The sequence below is a fragment of the Bos indicus genome, chromosome 17 (genome assembly GCF_029378745.1).
Source record: "Bos indicus isolate NIAB-ARS_2022 breed Sahiwal x Tharparkar chromosome 17, NIAB-ARS_B.indTharparkar_mat_pri_1.0, whole genome shotgun sequence".
Lineage (NCBI taxonomy): Eukaryota > Metazoa > Chordata > Mammalia > Artiodactyla > Bovidae > Bos > Bos indicus.
In genome coordinates this window covers 11,864,736-11,883,762 of record NC_091776.1, presented here as the reverse complement: position 1 = coordinate 11,883,762, position 19,027 = coordinate 11,864,736, and the positions used below count along the sequence as shown (strand labels likewise).

The window sequence follows — 19,027 nt, the reverse complement described above, 5'->3', positions numbered from 1 at the left end:
CTCCAATGCATGAGAGTGAAAAGTGAAAGTGAAGTCTCTCCGTGGTGTCCTACTCTTAGCGACCCCATGGACCACAGCCTATGGGATTTTCCAGGCAAGAGTACTGGAGTGGGTTGTCATTGCCTTCTCCGGATATACAGATGACACCACCCTTATGGCAGAAAGCGAAGAGAAACTAAAAAGCCTACTGATGAAAGTTAAAGAGGAGAGTGAAGAAATTGGTTTAAAATTAAACATTCAAAAAACTAGGATCATGGCATTTGGTCCCATCACTTCTTGGCAAATACATGGGGAAACAATGGAAACAGTGAAAGAATTTATTCTTTGGGCTCCAAAATCACTCTAGATAGTGACTGCAGCCATGAAATTAAAAGATGTTTGCTTCTTGAAAAAAAAAAGCTATGACCAACCTAGAGAGCATATTAAAAAGCAGAGAAACAACTTTGCCAACAGAGGTCTGTTTAGTCAAAGCTATGGTTTTTCCTGTAGTCGTGTATAGATGTGAGAGTTGGATCATAAAAAGCTGAGTGCTGAAGAATTGATGCTTTTGAACTGTGGTGTTGGGGAAGACTCTGGAGACTCCCTTGGACTGCAAGGAGATCAAACCAGGAAATCGTTAAGGAAATCTGTCCTGAATATTCATTGCAAGGAGTGATGCTGAAGCTGAAGCTCCAATACTTTGGCCACCTGATGTGAAGAACTGACTTATTGGGAAAGACCCTGATGTTGGGAAAGATTGAAGGCAGGAGGAGAAGGAGATGATAGAGGATAAGATGGTTGGATGGTATCACCGACTCGATGGACATGAGTTTGAGCAAGCTCTGAGAGGTGGTGATGGACAGGGAAGCCTGGTGTGCTACAGTCCATGGGGTCGCAGAGAGTCAGGCACAACTGAGCGACTGGACTGACTGACGGTAGCAGTAGTCTACAGATGATTACATAGAAAATAATGATTTCTAAATCCAGAAAGAGGAATGACTCCTGTCATTAGACAAAGCATTAGTGAAGTTGCTCAGTTGTGTCTGACTCTTTGCAACCCCATGGATTGTAGCCTACCAGGCTCCTCCATCCATGAGATTTTTGAGGCAAGAGTACTGGAGCAGGTTGTTATTTCCTTCACCAGGACAAAGCATTGGATCTATCTAAAAATAAATGATTACCAAAATGTCTACATAACTAGAAGTCTTTTATCCATTCATAAGTGTCATTTTGTCTGATTGCTGTAGTTATACAATGTGTGTAATCTCCATATCATAATCATAAGAAAAAAGAAAAAAATCAACTTTTTGTAAAAAAAAACAATAAGACACAACTAAGTTGTTTGGGTTCTATGATTATGATATGGAGATTACAAACTGTATAACTATAGCAATCAGATAAAATGACATTTATGAATGGATAAAAGACTTCTAGTTATGTAGACATTTTGGTAATCATTTATTTTCCTGGAGAAGGACTAAATGAGCTCAAGGACTGTGTGTGAAATGGTCTATTTCTGATAATCATTTCTTCTTTTGTGCTATCACTGGATTTACACTATTACAGTACTCGTGTCATGTGTAATTATTGGGATGGTCAAAAAGTTTGATCGGGTTTTCCTATGCTGCTAAGTCACTTCAGTCGTGTCCGACTCTGTGCGACCCCATAGATGGCAGCCCACTAGGCTCCCCCGTCCCTGGGATTCTCCAGGCAAATCCACTGGAGTGGGTTTCCATTTCCTACCCCAAACAAGTTTTCGACCAATCCAATACTTTTTCTCATGACTGTTACACCCACAGACTATAAACTCCCAAAGCTGGGGTGCAGGGGGGGCACTGGGACTGTTTTCATTATGTCTCCTTAGTGATGAGTACAGTGCTGACACATGGCAAGCACTCAATGAGCAGGAATGGATCATAGTAGATGGGGAGATTTCAATATTTTAAAATTGGAATTGGAATTTTGCTCTTCAATTAAACATGAATGGCAGGGAGCCCAATATTTTAGGAATCAATGTGGCATTTTGAAAATCAAATAATGAGGCTACTATATAAAAAGCAACCACAAAAGATGTTCTCTACAGAACTGAGCAATGCTAAGTATGGAATGATTCTTTTTCAATACATAGTAAAGTTTCTTTCTAGAAAAACTTTTCAAAACCTAGAGAGTAAACATATTCCAGCTGTTTTTAAAAAATTATATCATTTATTTCAAATTTCTTATAAGAATGATACCTTGAGTCCTGACCTGCCTTTTCATAACATTTATATTTTCACACACAAGAAAAATAGAAAACTAGGGCTTATGAAACTCTTCCCTATTATGAGCCAAGATACCTCAGGACAGAATTATATCAATATTGAGAGGATGGAAAGAGCAGGATTAAATCTAATCAATATCAATGACACTTTCCCTGATGTCTTCTCACTTCTTCTTGGCATCATCTCCTCTTTGCATGGCTCTAATTTCTTTTTGCAAACAGGCCTCGAAAACAATTCAATGTTCAGTTTGTCTCCTTATCTAGTTTGTGCTCCACTCTCTCATCATGCAACTTAAGTATTTTTACTGTATTAGTGACCATTGTAGCACATGCTTACCATCATGACTTTAGAAGGTAGAGGGAAGCAATTAGACAAGATTGGCAAGTTGGTTCAAGCTGACTCTAGGAGACTATATGATTCTATAATATTATTATTTTATATAATATTTACATACTTATCATTTTGATCCAGGTACTGCTTCAAGTGCTCTGCATGTTAAAAAATAAAAAACTACATGAGGCTCAGAAGGACTAACAACTGACAGCTAACTTCACTAAGATTCAATCTCAATCTGCTTTCAGAATCTGTTCTCTATGAATAATGATGATCATACTGAAGACAACAGCAAAGTCACAATAATAGTGAATACTTAGGCAGTGTTCTTGCCTGGAGAATCCCAGGGACGGGGGAGCCTGGTGGGCTGCCGTCTATGGGGTCGCACAGAGTCGGACACGACTGAAGCGACTTAGCAGCAGCAGCAGCAGGGAGTAATTATTAGGTGCCAGGCATGTTCTAAGTACTCATATGTATTTATTCACTATTGAAGAGTCAACATTAGACTGAAAGTCAGAGAGACCAGAATCCCAGTCTAAGTCCTGGTGCTGATTGACTCTGAAACTTGGGGGAAGTCACCTCAGTCTCTCTGGGTCTCATTTTCCACAGATACACATTGAAGCTATTGTACAGATGATCTCTGAGGACTAGCATCAAATTTATAGTTGGCCCACTCAGAATAGGACAGAAGAGGCCTTTGAGATGAGTGTTGGGGGTACTAGAATGAAATTATATTCTTGCTCTCAAAAAAGTTGTATACTAAGTTAAACAATATCAATGACTTAAGACCCCAAAGATCTCACAAGGTTCTCAAAACTGCCATTTGGTGGATGAACACAGAATGCAGTACTCCATTCGGCAGTTGCTATGACTGAACTGTGTTCTCCCCCACCCCAAGTTGATATGTTGGGTCCCTAATTCCCACTGTGACAGCATTTGGTGATAGGGACTTTAGGATGTAATAAAGGTTGAATGAGGTCATATACAGTCTTAATAGTGCTGGTGCCTTGCAACAGAGGAAGAGACAGCAGAGATCGCTACACCTCTCTCTCCACCTTGTGTGGACACAGTGAGAACGTGGCCATACACACAAGCAAGAAGCAGATTCTTCTCAAGGAGCTGAATCAGTCAACACCCTGATTTTTAACTTCCTATCCACTGTGAGGAACAAATTTATGTTGTTTAAGCCACCTAGTCTGCTTTTGTTAAAAGCAGCCTGAGCACACTGAGTAATAAAATAAAATTCCCAGAAGCTATAAAGGAAGAGATGGCTAAATCTAACTGCATATTATACAACAAATTTATATGAAAAAATACAGTCAAAAGATAAATGAATAAAAAAATTTGCCACACATTCTTATTATATAAATAGCTTATGAAATCAATACAAATGATTAATGGTTAAATTGGTTAAAAAAAAAAGATACGAACATTTTTGTCTTTTGATGCCTAGCACGATTCCTTGAGAGAAACTCATGATAAAGAAGCTAATGATTGAAACAAATAACAAACTAATAATAAACTCTTAGGTTTTTTAAAGCACATAATATACAGATAGATATACATATATGGATGTATATAGTGATTTAAAGTTAATTTTACATACAGAATTTTAAGGAATATAAAATCAGAATACTGCGTTAAAAAAAAAAAAGGTTAGGCAAAAGTTAATGAACAGTTTATAAATGGCTCAACATCACTTATAATTAATAACAAATAAGCAATGCCATAATAAAGAATGGATAAATACCCGTGTAAACAAGATACTTTCTCTTAACAAACTTACAAGTTGGTAACACCCACTATTGGTGAGCATGTGGTGAACTCCCTCTCAGACTGTTGAAAGGAAGGTAAATGATAGAACCTTTTAAGAGGAAAATTTTCAAAATTAAAAATATAAACACTTTTTGGCCTAGCAATTCTACTTCTAGGAATTGTTGATAATAATATGCTCCAAAACCAACCAACCAACCAACAAGATAAATGCATACTAATGTTCATGATCAGTTATTCATAACGGTAAATAACTAAAAACAACTTTACATATTCATTCAGGGAGAATTATTTAAAGCCATTATGATATACCTTGTCAATGGACTCTTAGGCAGATGTTTAACAGAACATAGGAAGACTGGATTAAGTTAAGGGGAAAAAAAGCAAGGCTCCTTCCTATTTTTATATATTACCATTTGTGTGAACTTTTGAAAGTCTACATGTACACACATGTGAGTACACACAGATATTATTCTGGTATTGTCATAAATATCTTTCTGGTAGGCAACATGAAGAACTTAACAATGGCTACCCCGGAGGAAGACAATATGGCGGAGAAGCAGGTGGAGGGGGAGAACTCCTCTCTCCACGGATGCATCAGGAACACCTCTTCAGGTGCAGAGGATCTCACAGAGCACCAGCTGAGAAGGGGCAGGAGCCCCTGACCACCCAAAAGGAATATACAGATCCACACAAAACTCAGTCTTCCCTGCTGATGTGGAAGCATGAGATGACATGGGACTTGCTCAGTAACACATGTGTACCACCTGGAAGTTTAGGGGAATTTTCCCTGTGTTGGGTAATCCTTTGCCCCTTGAGAGAAGCGGCAGATAAATGCTCTTTCCTTCTGTCTGGAAGGCCAATCCTGAGATATAAATGTGTCTGTAACCTCTTGGTGAGTCAAGTGTACAAAAAAAGTCAAGCAATCAGTGACGCTTGATACCAAGCAAAAGTCAGCTCGATAATTGACGCTTCCTCCATTGCTGCTTCACTCTCATTTTCCCTCACTCCTGCTTCTCCTCGGTTATGTTTTCTAATATAATGGTAGCACATAGCCTTTGCTTTCTGGGGGTTAAGATAAGAGGGTTTGCAGATATGAAACCTTGACCTACTGTATTCATCTTCCCAACACCAGAGGAATTTGTTAAAGGATAAAGCCAACATAGGTGGGCGAGGATATACTAATCACAAAGAAAAGGAGCTGGGCTCACTGGATTATGTCAATGCTTGGCAATTCCAGACTCCAGTTTCATGAAACAATACAATTTCTTACTGTCTAAGTCAAGTAAGTAATTGTATATGCTGTCAATTTCAACAGAAAGTATACTACCTATGTCTTGTTTAATGTTTCAATCATTATTTGTGATTTCTTCCATTACTTTTAATTCCATTTAATTCCACAATGGGAAATAAATGTGGGATTAAACAAATATCTACCTTTTTTTCTTGGTTTCAGAAAAAAAAGAAAAGAAAAAGCAATGTCTTTCTATAAGAAGAGGCTGGGGAAGGATACTTTTAATAATGGTTTTATTTTGTGTGTGCCAGTAATATATATTTAAGAATATAATTCTTACAAACAGAGCATTTAGTTAAGAAGCCTTTAAACTATGGGTGTATCTTTAATAATTTCTAGGGATCAACCACCCTTCCTGAAAAGACTCCCTTGACGTGTTTAACAATCTGTGTGGCAAACAACTCAATTAAGCTAGCATTTTCTCCTTTCCGCAGCAATTTTTCTTCTACAGACAAACAACATCTGGATCTTTTCTTGCACGCTGTCCTTCTCCTTGTTCCCTCAAATGCCATCAGTTGCACGGCCTGTGGATTCTCTCCCACACTGCTGCTGATCCTCTAGTTCAAGTGTTCATGACCTCTCACTGGATCACGGCAGTGGCAGGAGGAGATGCTGTTCATTTACTTTCCTGGATTCCTTGTTATTGTGTTTACTTAGTTGTGGCACTTCTCACATGTCTTTATTTCAAGCAGCCTGTGCACTCGGTTATCTTCTAGTTAAGACAGGTTAGAAGAAGGTTTAAGTGATATGTGTGCGTATGTATATACGCATGTTGTGAAGAAATGAATAGGACCAAAGACATTTAAAGGCATAACCTTTATATGAGAAATTATTATCTGCTGGCTCTTGAAGGCAAAAGAACAAATTCTGTGAATATCTGTAATTGAATCTTGCTACCGTTTTCTTCCTTTTTCAGAGTGTTTACTTACTGATTCTTCAAATGATTTTTTTTTATATAGTTTCAAAACTAAAAGGTTATAAGTCTTAAAAACTATAAATGTTTAGAGCTTTGCTGAACTTTTAAATGTTATAATCTCTAAAGCATTTAATAAATTCTCTCATTAGTGTACATGAAATACATTTGTTTGACCCGTCAATTGACTTAAGTGTATTATATGTATTGTATGAACAAGGCAGATAAAGGAGACAAAACACTCCAAAAAAAAAAAAAGAGAGAGAGAGAGAGAGATGTTGTTCCTGAGTTCTTTTAGTGCCAGATACCTCATATACTCTGCTCTTAGACTCCTATAGAGATCACAGGTCAGTATTCACATCTCTTTTTTTCAGATTCATACAATGTGACTACACTCTAAAAATGGGGTGAGCAGGTGGGTGAAAAGTAACCTCGTTTTGCTTTGAATTAAATTTCTCTTCTAAGAGATTGAACATATTTTTACTATTTACTGGCCATTCCTATAATCTCCTGGGGCATTTCCTGTCGCGTTGTCCACATTTGTTTAACTAGGTAGTGTGTTCTTTGTTTACTGATTATAGGCGTTTCCTATGTATTTTTTCCCCCTCAACTTTAAAAAAAATTCAAATCTCCAGAAAGGTTCCCGAGAATAGTATAATGAACACTCATATACTCTTCACTTCTATTCACCAACGAGTGATTATTAACACTTTGTCAGCTCTCTGTCTCTCAAACCTCCATCCCCTAAGTTCTTTCTCTTTTACTTGGGGACTTTGAGACACTGCGACACTTCTCATGGAAACACTACAGCATCTAGTCTGTGCCTATTAATACCTTCCACTATCCTGCTCCCTCAAAGAACTTCATTCAAGCACCACGAACTTTCACCACTTCCTGCATCAGGCATTTCCCGTTTTCTTTCCTTGGAATGTCCAAATCTATCCATCCCTGAAGGCCCAACCCAAATGTCCTGTAGTCCACCTAGCTTTCCCTTCCCAAATTTCCTTGCCTGGGCCTCTTTTGTATCACTTTCTGCTTTCTTCTTGGCTCCACAATTGTTTACGTATGTGTCGTATATGCCTCGCATCCTCGAATAGCTCAGAAGCACTTGAGGCCAAAAAGCGTGTCCAAGAGTAACTGGTGTTTTCACAGAGCTTAGCACAGCTCCTTGCTGATAGGAGGCACTCAACAAATACCTGCAAAATCAACCAGCAAACCCACTGAACAGATGTTTGTGTATAAGAGAATCAGAGGGGGATCCTAATCCTGTCAGCAACTCGTGCTGATTTTCTACAAGTCACTTAACTTTAGTAGGGAGAATACTGATGATAAAATAATAACTTTCTTTTTCAAGAGGAGGCACTTTACATACACTATATCATTTAGTACTTACAACAGCTTTATGAAGTAGACATTATTACCATATTACAAGTGGGAAGAGAAGTGTATAGAGTATGTCCAAGGATGCATAGATGACATGTGGGCTCAATGATTCTTTTGTCTTATTGATCTTTGTACAACCCCGTCATCTTACCTATTATATATGTTCAAAACATGTTTGCAAAATAACTTGCTTAAAATTGGGGTAATTCTTCAAGGAGAAAACATCTTTCTTTCTTTTCTCTTTATTGCATCTATATGAGAGGATGGATGTTAGCTGGATCTACATCACTTATAACTTGTGCACATCAAACCATCAGCCGGCATGCCTTAAATGTATACAGTGATATCTGTCAATTATTTTTCAATAAAACTAGGGTGAAAAAAAAACTAAAATAAATAAATAAATTAGGTGTTTCTTTGTGCCTGCTTGGACTTTTAGAAATTCAATTATTAATGCTATTTAGCCACAAAAAAACAAAACAAAACAAAAAAACCCAAACAGATAATTAAAGAAAAGCTGAAACTTTCTGTTACACACAGGAAGTGACACATTAATCTTTGGGACTCTATAATTGGTTTGGCTTTAACTTCCTGATTTATCATGAACAGCAGCAACACATAAAGAGGTGCATGCTTGAAACATATGCAACATTAAGGGGCTTTTTCTTTGGGGTCTGTGATGAGCTAGGCAATTTTAGCTCTGCTTTTATACTTGGCAGTTCCACCAAAATGCCTCACCTGGGCATCTGTGATTTCTCTATTAAACTGTCTTAGAAGCTGGTCCCCTGACCTTGGACAACGCTCAGGCCAAGAGTCCAGTGTCAGATCCTTCTGTCATCAAACAGGGGATATGGTGCTATTTTTCATAGGACTGAGAGTCAGTGGCCAGGTACAACCTTTCTGGGTGATTAGGGATGTGGAACCTCAAATAACTGGACTATAGTTCTCTTAAATTCTGATGCTAAAAACTGATAGGCTTTGCTCTTCAAATGAAAAAAGAAAAGAAGTTAGTGCATAGAACAATTTGTGTCAAATTTTATTTCCCTGAATTATACAGACAGTCTTTGAAACTACATTTATGTTTTAGTTTTGAATATATTTACAGACTTAATAAACTCTATTAACTCTTTTAAGAGCAGTAAGTAGCCAAGACAAACAGCAGACCAACACCTTCAGAGAAAACTTCAGTGTCCTTTTCCTGCCTCACAGTCTTTATGGCCAAGGTCAGAGGATCAGCTTCTAACACAGTGGAGGGCAGGAAAGGCCAGGCAGGAAAGGCAGGAAAAGCCAATGGCTGATGTATAGATACCAACTCCAGATTTGGAATTAGGAAGCCTGCTGTGATGGCCTCCTGGCTCTGAGAGCCCGGGCACGTCACTTACTTGGTCTCTCTAACACTTGGAATCCTTAGCAAAAAATTCAGATTACCATTCCTTCCTGGGCCGGCTGATAGGATTTCTGACTGTGGGTGTAGAAGCACGTAGCACCATTGCCTAGCTTAATAAACGCTTGATAAATGTTAGTTTTAATCTTTTATACAATTTGTTATAGGTATCTTAGATTCTCTGTTTGAAGGATGACTTGTACTTTGTACCTTGTCTAGAGCAACCAATCAATGAAAGTGTGTCCACTGAATGAATAAATGAATGCATGTGTGTGTGCTAAACACCTTCAGTTGCATCTGACTCTGCGATCCTCTGGACAGTAGCCCACCATGCTCCTCTGTGCATGGGATTCTCCAGACAAGAATAATGGAGTGGGTTTCCATGCCCTCCTCCAAAGGATCTTCCCGACCCAGGGATTAAACCCACATCTCTTATGTTTCCTGTATTAACATGCGGGTTCTTTACCAGTAGCACCACCCGGGAAGCTCATGATTGAAAAATACAATCTTTGGTTATAAACATACCCATTCACAAGAAATTGTATTAAAACTGATGAAAGGCAATTGGAATGTTTCATGGTTTCAAAATCTGACAATATTGCTAAAGCTAGCACTTATTAAGGGCTTAAAGTATGTTAGCTTTGGGGAGTTGTAGGGTAAGGATTTAGCATATGTGAAAGACAGTCATTTAAATCAGAATCCTACAGCTGGGAATGTTCTGAGTAGAAAGCGCCAAGAAAACATGAGTCATTTTCCCTTTCAACTTTATCAGTTATATTACTTGTAAGTTATTTAAATTTACTGGGTTTAAACTTGTGTGCATTGCAAATACTTTTTGCTTTTAATTCTAGCTTCAGATTTAGCAGACATCAAGATAGAAAATTCAAAATGCAAAAAACTGGAAACAATGGAAATGGTATACAATATAGAATATAAAAGCAAGAAGAGTTGTGGGAGAAACTAATGCTCAGAACAACTTGAAAGGGTAAAAGAAATAGACAAAACCTGATGTATCGTCATTAAGGAGAGAGACAGAAACTGAAGCTAGAAAGGCAGTATCATTCTACTAGCTAAATGTTGATGTGTTATGTAATTTAAATTTCTAATTGTTTGCAAAAGATGACATACATAAAATATGTCATCCTGCCTTGTAAAGAAAAATTCTGCCTTGCTCAAAAATGGGCAAGTAGACCATATAAACTCATGTCCTTAGTACAATTAGTAATTATCTCAATTTTTATCTTTATTATAATTGTCATATCCATAGTAATATAAAGGATACCGGAGCTTTTAAATACTAGTCCCTCCAATTTGAACACTGCAAATGTGTAAAGAGGAAAACAATGTCAGGTATCCATTTGTGACTGTGCAAATCAATGTGTCTAAAAAGAGCAGTCTGGACTATGGGTTATTCTTGTTACCAAAAAGGAAACAGCCAGTGTGACCATCACCAAGGAAAAAAGCGCAAAGTAAAAACACTGCTAAAAGCAAACAGAATCTTGAACTCTTTGACCTAATTTCAGTTGAGAAAGAAAAGTGTCCCTCGGTTTAGAGCCCACTTACATCTTTGGGGCCACGGAGTTGAGTTTCATTGAGTAACTGGTCAGTGGTTGGGGCTGAGCTACACAAAAGGCAGATGAAGTCTTTCCTTCTGAAAGTCAATACATCTTCCCTTAAGGTCCCCAAACATCCCTAACTCTAACCAGTAATTGTCATTAAAAGCTCTCATTATGCGAAGTGAGTGTAATTAGAGCGTCTTGCCCTCACAAGGTGTACCGCACAGAGGTTGGAAAGGTTCATAAATTAGTGCCAATTCACTCTGCCTGTGTCTACTGTGCATTCTGCTGTGAGAGAGAGAAAAAAATCGTACTTACACACATTAAGGCAAAAGCCCACCGGCCCTTACAAAATTAGTCTCAACTAATGGTTTTTTGAGGGACTCCCTATTTCATTATGTGTCTCAGAAATAAAAGAGATAAAGTTTGCTGCCATCAATAATGCTGAACATAACTGCTGAATCCTGCAAATTCCAGGAAATTAATTATTCAGAATCTTGTGGGAATTTTGTCATGGTGGAGAAACGACTTGTCTGCAAATGGAGCTCAGGGAATGCTCAGTATGATCGAGTCCTATATATGTGCACAACTGCAGTGTTCATCATGATGCGGAAAACACAGCATTCTTCTGTATGTCTACGATTTCTGAAAACTTGGAATCTACGTTATAAAATTGTTATGCACAACATAACACACTCGCAGTCTCTTATGGAGAATAATCGTAACACGTCATTATATCTTATAGATTAAAGGCATTGGTAATTATATTTTCTCTTCCCCATCCCTTAAACATGTATGTCACAACTGAAAAACATTAAAATTGAATGGTTAGAGGCAGAAGATAGAGAAAAAATACACTGGGATCTCTTTATTTTGGGAGACAGAATGTATGTGTGCATACACAGATGTGTGTGTGTCTGAATATGTGTCTGTATGTATATATATATACACACACACACACACACAGGCACACACAGTGGCACTGAGGAAGACTCTCGAGAGTCCCTTGGATGGCAAGGAGAGCCAACCAGTCCATCCTAAAGGAAATCAACCTTGAATATTCACTGGCAGGACTGATGCTGAAACTGAAGCTCCAATACTTTGGCCACCTGATGCAAAGAGCTGACTCATTGGAAAAGACCCTGATGCTGGGAAAGAGTGAAGGCAAAAGGAGAAGGGGGTGGCAGAGAATTGAGATGGTTAGACAGCATCATCGATGCAATGGACATGAATTTTAGAAAGCTCCAGGAGATCGTGGAGGACAGAGGACTCTAATGTGCTACAGTCCACGGGGTTGCAAAGAGTTGGACACAACTTAGCGACTGAACAACAACATACATATACACACATACATAATATGCTCATATGTATATAGTCATACATGTACACACTCAAATAACCATGAACCCCAGATTTACTGGAAACCTAGAAATTGACAATGCCAATTTTATCACTGACTTTTATCCCAGGGACCAATACCCAAGAAAGGAAGTGAAGTGAAGTGAAGTTGCTCAGTCGTGTCCGACTCTGCGATGCCATGGACTGTAGCCCACCAGGCTCCTCCATCCATGGGATTCTCCAGGCAAGAATACTAGAGTGGGTTGCCATTTCCTTCTCCAGGGGATCTTCCTGACCCAGGCATCGAACCCTGGTCTCCTGCATTGCAGGAAGACTCTTTAACCTCTGAGCCACCAGGGAAGCCCAAGGAATACTAGCGTAAATATTCAGTGTTTCCCCCAAAAAGGTCCCTTTAGAGATGAGCCAAACTCCCAATCCTTGATGAAAGATTTCAAAGCATTCTCAATACTTGAGCCAGAACAATCTTTCTAAAACTCAAATCTAATTATGTCATTCCCCTGTGGAAATTCTTCCTATTGCCCTTAGAAGAAAGCCCTAAATCCTCTTTAACAAGGCCCATGAGACCCTGTGTGATCCAGCGACCCCAGCCTACCTCAGCCTCATCACAAACCATTCTTCACTTCACTTTCTGAGTTCCGGCACAATGACTTTCTTTTGGCTCTTTGGAACTACTGCACAATTTGGGGGAAATACAGCTAATATTTTACAATAACTATAAATGGAGTATAACCTTTAGAAATTATAAATCACTATACTGTATACCTATAACTTACATAATATTGTACAGCAACTACAGGTCAATAAAAACAGGTAAATACATAAATCACATTAAAAAGTTGTGTACGATTACAGTAAAATTGTCTCAAAGACCCACAGAAGATCTACCTCGATGAACATAACTAATCCTAGCATCTAAACATGCGCTTCCCAGGTGGCTCAGTGTGCCAACGCAGGAGACTAAACAGTCAGTATTACTCATGCTATGCCTGAAAATCTATTCAGAATAACTGCAAATTTTCTTGAACTTAATATAAAAGGCCAGTATCAATGACTATGGGTCTGTGTCAAGGTCAGTCCCAGATTCCAAATTCTCATAATCCATGGTTATGACATGAACGAAAACCTGACTTAAATATTAATCTCAATATCTTTCCTCATTAAGCCTTTCATCTACCAGCATTGCAGCTGAAAAGCAAAATAAATAGGTCTTCTTTCATAGTCTTCCTTTCTACCTTTCTGTAACAAAGTGTTAATGATTATTGACATGGCCAAAGCTGTGAGACAGTTTGCCATAAGAAAAAAATTCAAGGAGTACAAACATCATACCTTAAATCACACATTATAAAGGCTAATTATACTAGGCCAGCATTTATATGGGGACATCAAGACAGAAAACTGTCACTATGCCTTTAACAATATGCCCACTTAGAGAGCCTGCATCGGCTCACAGAGTAAACACAAACCACATGAGCAAATGAAAATACGGAGGATCTGGGAAAGATGCAAAGACATCTCCCTTCTGCATCCTTTTTTGCATCCGTGTTTCTGTGGGATCACATGCCTTCATATTCTCCTTCCTATGAGTATAAAATGAACAATCTATATTTTTAAAAAACATATGTCTTTTTAGGCATACATGAACTTCGTTCAGCTATCAGAATTGTTTAAAGCGAATACCCTTTTCTTAGGAAGACTTCCCTGACTATTTCTATCCCACCCACAAAATCTCTGAGCTCTCACCCCTCGTTACCATGTCACATGTTCCTCAGTTACATGCTTCCCTGTTAAGCTGTACAGTTTCTACTCTCTCGATCTTCATATATTTATGTGTACATGTATTCTCCTTTACAGTGGAAGCTCATTCCGGGTAGGTTTTTCACATGATTAAAATCGGCCCGGCTTTCCCCAGGCACTAGTCATAATGAATGCACAAAAATGATAGAACAATTCACTTCACAAGTAAATGCACGTGGCTGCTGTGTGCCCTGGATTCAGGTGCTAATATGCATCTGCTCCAACATACACTAACATCAGATATGATGTTACAACCTACTAAAATGTTGTGACTAAACATGAAACACAAAACAATGTGTATATGGATAGCTGCTGCTGCTAAGTCACTTCAGTCATGCCCGACTCTGTGCGACCCCATAGACGGCAGCCCACCAGGCTCCCCCGTCCCTGGGATTCTCCAGGCAAGAACACTGGAGTGGGCTGCCATTTCCTTCTCCAATGCATGAAAGTGAAAAGTGAAAGTGAAGTCGCTCAGTCGTGCCCGACTCTTAGCGAACCCATGGACTGCAGCCCACCAGGCTTCTCCGTCCATGGGATTTTCCAGGCAAGAGTACGGGAGTGGGGTGCCATTGCCTTCTCCGATATGGATAGCTAGGGAGCTAGTTAGAGGACTACCCTGCTAAAGGAGCATTTCTACTTTGGTTATTCAATATTTCAACGTATTTTCTGTCCCCAAAGGTTGCCCCACATTGTATGTGTAGATAACCATATATGCCATTTGTTTTTCTTTGCTCAATTTGGACTTTATAGAACTTAATATTCACAAAAATATATAAGATATCCTCATAAAAGTAAGCCAAGTTGGCCCTGAATTCCAGATACAGATCATACTCTTTGCCTCATGTCATGGATTCTTCTTATCATAGCTCAATTTGCAGGCTTTTTTCCCCTCTCTACATCCTTTCAATATTCATTATTCTTTCTTCTCTCTAGTCCAGATCTACTAGCCAACAGGTTGGTTAATCATGTCTATCTGAAGAGAACTGATAAGGCAAGTAGACTTTGGCATCATTTGATATTTTATTCCCCAGTTTATTCACCCTGTTTAATCCAATTCTTTGAAGGCAAAAGGGGGACCATTATATTGTTTTAAATAAAGAGATAACTAATTAATCCAAAGTAATTCAAAGGGCTGAGAATATTGAAAGACACACAGACAGTGGTAGAAAAGCCTGTTTCAATGGAGGGGGTGAATGAAGTATAAAATTTCTCTCCAGTGATGGATATTCTACCCAAAGCTTTAAATAAAATGCAATATTTCATGCATTATGGTATGAAAGTCAAAAGCTCATGAAAGTAGAAAAGGTTGATAGTTTTAGATTACATTACTCTAAATAAAGAAGGAATTGGTGCTGACACCACCTTAAATATACTGCATATTGACATGTTTTTGAAGGAATTATAGTTGTGTGGCACAAGTCAAAATCAAATTATGTTCAATCAGCTGCAGCATATTTTTTAAAAATAAAAACATATTAGGAGACGAATATATGAAAAGGTCTTTGTCAACTGTGCTTTTTATGTACCGAAGTTTTAAATCCTTTCTTATTTGCAAGCAAAAAATATGTACATTGGTGAAATTGTGGGATTATGCATATATTCATAGAAAAAGTACTTTCACACACACACACATTTCAGTCCACCGCCTTTTCAAAAGTTCACCAAAAGTAAAAAAGCAGGGAGGGATCTGCTCCTTTAGAATTCAATACTAAATGTTTAAACCCATAAAAGGAAAAGTCCCTGAGATTTACACATAAAGAACAATGGGAAAAGTGAGAAAAATAAGAGAATTAAGTCAAACATTCTGTAAAATGAATTCAGACTTTAGGGTTTTACAGGGCATTAATCTAATATATGCCAAATTAGATTTTCAAATTCCATAATATTTTATTTCTTTTCTAAAACTGGTTTACCCTTAATCCCAGAAGTTTTTCTTTCAAAGATAAACTACAACTCTGAGCTTTCTATTCAACTAGGAGCTCTACTGTTGATTTTTTAAGTATTTATGAATCATATTTATGATTTTACCTTCTCTAAACATTATTTTTGACTTTAATAAAGTTAAGACAGATGTAAGAACTAAAAGACGGCTTAATGTGGATCAAATAACATTCATTTGAAAACCAGGCGACCTGTACACTATTTGTCAATTGAAATAATGTCACAAAAGTTTTCAGACATCTGGGAATTTCTTCCAACTTAACACTACCAGCAACAACAAAGAAATCCAAGAATTTCAGGATAAGATAGAGCTGCTTTCAGAACACAATTCCCCAAATATATACAAATCGACCACAGGTAACTTTTCTGCTTTTGCTGTGGGACTATAACCTTTAGCTTGAAAAATCCATGACTATGTTCTTTTCTGCACCAGGAAGAATTTGCACAGCAGGCAGAGATTTTTAGCAACTGGGCATCTTGAGCTTTCCTTCACATTCCGCTTAACAGGGTTTTCCACTAATATCACTCCTCAACAGCAAGTCTCAAAGTGAGATTGTCCAATAGAAGTTCTTCAATTTGGCCTGGCCTCTCATGCTGATGTGGTATTGAGATGTAAATCTGTGGGTTGTTCAAGGGCAAATGAGGACTTCCCTGGTGGTCCAGTGGCTAAGACTCCGGGCTCCCAAATTAGGGATCTCGGGTTCGATTCCTGGTTCTGGTCCGGGAACTAAATCCCGCATGCCACAACTAAAGAACCTGCACACTGCAACAAAGATCCCATCTGCGGCAACTCAGAGCCATTACAGCCAAAGAGATAAAATTTTTTTTTTTTTTTTTAAGAGCAAATAAAAGATTGCAGCAGGATACTCAAGGATGTTATCACTGTACAGTTGAATAATCTGGTGTAAACAGAAGAGTGAAGAAACACCTTTACGGATTCTCTGGAGTATGATTTAAGGATACAAACCAGAGTGGAATCTAAAGCTGAAAGAAAAAACTGGATAAAGCAATAACAAAAGAAGTTGTTCACTTGGGATAGGGGCTCTGGGGACCGAGTTTAAGAGGCAGAGCTGTACAGCACAGTGAGCTCTTCAGGCAGTCCACATGTGTATAATGGCACAGCTGTTCAAAGCATTATTGACAGAACATTGGCATTTTCTACAATATCATGTAATCAGAACACTTTGAGATTTCTGAAGATATGTGGAAATGTGTGGGCATAAGCAAACATCTGCGAACAACTCTCTTGGAGTCTTCTGCTAGACCCCTTCGATCAAAAAAAGAAAAAGATTCTGAACTGAAAAAAGAAAAAAGTTAAATCTCTTTAACGTAAGTCAGTGTCCTTACAATTTCATGTTTATTTCAGTGATGAAATATCAAGATATAAGAACGAGCTATATGAAAACTGGTCATAGTTTAATTATACTTATACACATACACAATGAGCACACAGAATGAATGTGTGACATCTACCACAGCTTGCCTATTTGGTTGTCTTTCTAGTTCAAGTACAGTAAGAGAAGGACTATCAAAAAGATTCTTCATCACAAAAGAAGTCAAAGAAGACAAATGAAGATCAAGAAAATCAGAAACTCCAAAGGAGAATCTACATGAGATTACATTGTGGAACAGTGGAACATTCCTTTTAAGAAAAGTAGACAAGTCTTAGACCAGAGATCAGGAAGCCCTTTAATGTGATGTAATAAGAAGACATACAGATGGCTAACAAACACATGAAAAGATGCTCAACATCACTCATTATCAGAGAAATGCAAATCCAAACCACTGTGAGGTACCATTTCACACCAGTCAGAATGGCTGCAATCCAAAAGTCTACAAATAATAAATGCTGGAGAGGGTGTGGAGAAAAGGGAACCCTCTTACACTGTTGGTGGGAATGCAAACTAGTACAGCCACTATGGAGAACAGTGTGGAGATTCCTTAAAAAACTGGAAATAGAACTGCCTTATGATCCAGCAATCCCACTGCTGGGCATACACACTGAGGAAACCAGAAGGGAAAGAGACACGTGTACCCCAATGTTCATCGCAGCACTGTTTATAATAGCCAGGACATGGAAGCAACCTAGATGTCCATCAGCAGATGAATGGATAAGAAAGCTGTGGTACATATACACAATGGAGTATTACTCAGCCATTAAAAAGAATACAGTTGAATCAGTTCTAATGAGGTGGATGAAACTGGAGCCTATTATACAGAGTGAAGTAAGCCAGAAGGAAAAACATCAATATAGTATACTAACACATGTATATGGAATTTAGAAAGATGGTAACAATAACCCGGTGTACGAGACAGCAAAAGAGACACTGATGTATAGAACAGTCTTATGGACTCTGTGGGAGAGGGAGAGGGTGGGAAGATTTGGGAGAATGACATTGAAACATGTAAAATATCATGTAAGACACAAGTTGCCAGTCCAGGTTCGATGCACGATACTGGATGCTTGGGGCTAGTGCACTGGGACGACCCAGAGGGATGGTATGGGGAGGGAGGAGGGAGGAGGGTTCAGGATGGGGAACGCATGTATACCTGTGGCGGATTCATTTTGATGTTTGGCAGAACTAATGCAATTATGTAAAGTTTAAAAATAAAATAAAATTTAAAAGAAAAAGAAAAAAAAGAATCAGCTTTTATGGACCACTGCATGCTGGACTTACTCTCCTTCAGAAACAAATCTCTGGGTGATGTCAAAAAACAAGAAGGATGAATTCTGGCCTTAGAAAGCGTTTTTTATGGACAGAAACAGGACAAGTCCATCCTGAAGGAGAAAAGAAGGGAGAGAAAAAATAGCCAAGGTGGGAAAAGGGAAAACTTGCCTGTGAATATGTATCACAGATTACCAACTAGTAAAACTTGCAAATCCCCAGACTTTTTGTTCTACCCTGAGTCCAGGAAAATGGTTCATTTATTCTACAGCTATTTAACACAGTCTAGGTGCCAGGTACTATATGCTAACTGCTGCTAAGTGGCTTCAGTCATGTCCGACTCTGTGCAACCCCACAGACGGCAGCCCACCAGGCTCCCCCGTCCCTGGGA

General features: G+C 38.5%; 1 protein-coding gene across 9 annotated transcripts in view; it reads right to left on the bottom strand.

Moving 5' to 3' along the window:
* The window catches only part of SLC10A7 (solute carrier family 10 member 7), a 323,368-nt gene that overhangs the window by 150,073 nt on the left and 154,268 nt on the right, over positions 1-19,027 (bottom strand). For 2 of the 9 annotated variants that reach the window (XM_070769033.1, XM_070769032.1), the window contains one exon: positions 1-19,027. This exon is cut by the window's left edge and continues 37,855 nt beyond it; it is cut by the window's right edge and continues 13,808 nt beyond it. The exons of the other annotated variants lie outside the window; for them this stretch is intronic. The gene's annotated coding sequence lies outside the window, so the exon portion shown is untranslated. 9 annotated transcript variants of the gene reach the window in all.